Source organism: Myotis davidii, unplaced genomic scaffold (genome assembly GCF_000327345.1).
Source record: "Myotis davidii unplaced genomic scaffold, ASM32734v1 scaffold1726, whole genome shotgun sequence".
NCBI lineage: Eukaryota > Metazoa > Chordata > Mammalia > Chiroptera > Vespertilionidae > Myotis > Myotis davidii.
The window spans coordinates 1873-3879 of record NW_006297141.1 but is presented as its reverse complement, the minus strand read 5'-3'; the positions used below and the strand labels follow the sequence as shown (position 1 = coordinate 3879).

Here is a 2007-nt window from a genome sequence, read left to right as displayed (position 1 = left end):
TCGAGCGGGTCGGGGCAGGGTCTCACACCTTCCAGTTGATGTTTGGCTGCGAAATGGGACCCGATGGGCGCCTCCTCCGCGGTTATGACCAGTCCGCCTACGACGGCACCGACTACCTCGCCCTGAACGAGGACCTGCGCTCCTGGACCGCGGCCGACACCGCAGCTCAGATCACCCGGCGCAAGTGGGAGGCCGAAGGTGTAGCGGAGGAAAGGAGACACTACCTGCAGGGGGAGTGCCTGGAGTGGCTGCGCAGATACCTGGCGATGGGGAAGGAGGGGCTGCAGCGCGCAGGTACCAGGGGCCTGGGATTAATTAAGTCATTTGTATATTACACCAATCCAGAGAACTAGAGTTATAGGTACAATAAAAATACTAGTAGAATAGGCCAAACATTAGAAATGAATTGTATTTTTTGAACAGTGAAATGTGTCCCTAAGTCACTGTAACTAATAGGGAATTCCCAAATAGGTGTTAATTTCCCCCAATCATAATTTACCTTTTTAACTGTTGATCTCCTTCAAATGAATACCTCAACCTAGTGAGAATAACATACAAATCATAACTAAGATATATTTGTATTCCTGAGATGGTATCACTTGGATAAAATTCAATTACCATCTTTAAAAAGGGATCTACAGGCAGGAAATAGGAAATAATCTTGGGGTTCATGGAATGATTTCCAGGGTTATTTTTAGACACTAGAACATCTGCTACACATTTGCAATCTATAGAAGGAAAAGGAATGACATGAAATCAAGTGGTTAAATATTGGAGAGGTAAGAGAAAAAGCAGCAAGGCATAGAGAGAATCTCTGGGACTAGATAAAAAGTAAAACCAATCATCACATACTTCTTTTATATTGGTTGGTATAAGATAGTTAGCAGTAAGCAATTAGCATGATAACAATAACATGGAGGGGTTTTGTGCTCTCTGCTCTGGAGTTGTGAGGGGTTTGGTGTAGCTGGACATTTGTAAACAAGGATCTGAAGTCTTGCCAAGAAGAGGTGAATGTTCTATCAGGAACAACCGCGTGACTTGCAAGCAAGTTGTGCTGGGTCAAGATTGCACACAATCTTGAGTTCCCAGAACATTTACCTCCCTAAGAAAGGATAAGATTAAATGTCGTGGGTAGAGCAGAAAAGGAATTTTAGAGCTGCAAGTTGTCTTCAATGCGCTATTGCAATAATATAGAACAAAACAAGATTTTGTTGATTAACTGCTGATGCACTAACCTTGTGCCAAACCCCAATAAAAGCAATGGTTGAGGGTATAGGGTTGTTACATGCCTGAGCGAGCAGTAGCCCTCTGTCTGGCATCAATCACCGGTGTGCTCGTCTTATTTCTGCATCTTAGGTTCATTAAACATCCCTCAACATTTGGAAAAATGAAAATCACCCTGACATGGCAAAAGTATGTTACAGATGGAAAAAGTCAATGGATGGGCTCAGTTAAGGTAAAGACTGACCTTTGTCAGGAAAGATACCAGCCTAACACATGACTACCCACCATGACTCACTTAAAGTTAGTAAGTTTTTATTTTCAGACCATCCTGTGAGGTTATTTCAGGTTTCTGAGTTTGTAAGGCCCCCACAGAGGCCTTCCCTGAGCTTTTGAGGTTGAGTGTATGGCCCCTTTTCATTCAAACAGCCCAACTCCTTAACCTCTTGGGCGGAGAGAGGACCTAGAGAAAATTACCAATGGCAAATTACTTCATCAGTTATGCCAATATAAGGATACTTCCAATAAAAACACTAAACAAGGGGTTCAGAAATCTTTGCATTAATGCTGGAACACTGGGCGCTCAGGGAAAAAACGGAAGTTTCACACCTCTCCACATGCCTTGATCTGCCAGTCTCTCCCATTTAGTTATTCCACAATTGTATACTTATATTAGACCAGTAAAAATAAGTAAAGTCCTTTCCTGAGTACTGTGTGGGGTTTTTCAGATAACTATAAAGCCTGAGGGGTCATGGGAACATCCAAATCTAAAGTTAACCAGACAAA

The 2007-nt window shown here is 42.8% G+C and overlaps 1 pseudogene; it reads left to right on the top strand.

The window, feature by feature from the left end:
• Positions 1-353, top strand: part of LOC102759516 — a 1192-nt pseudogene extending 839 nt beyond the window's left edge.
• The last annotated feature ends 1654 nt before the right edge of the window (positions 354-2007 follow it).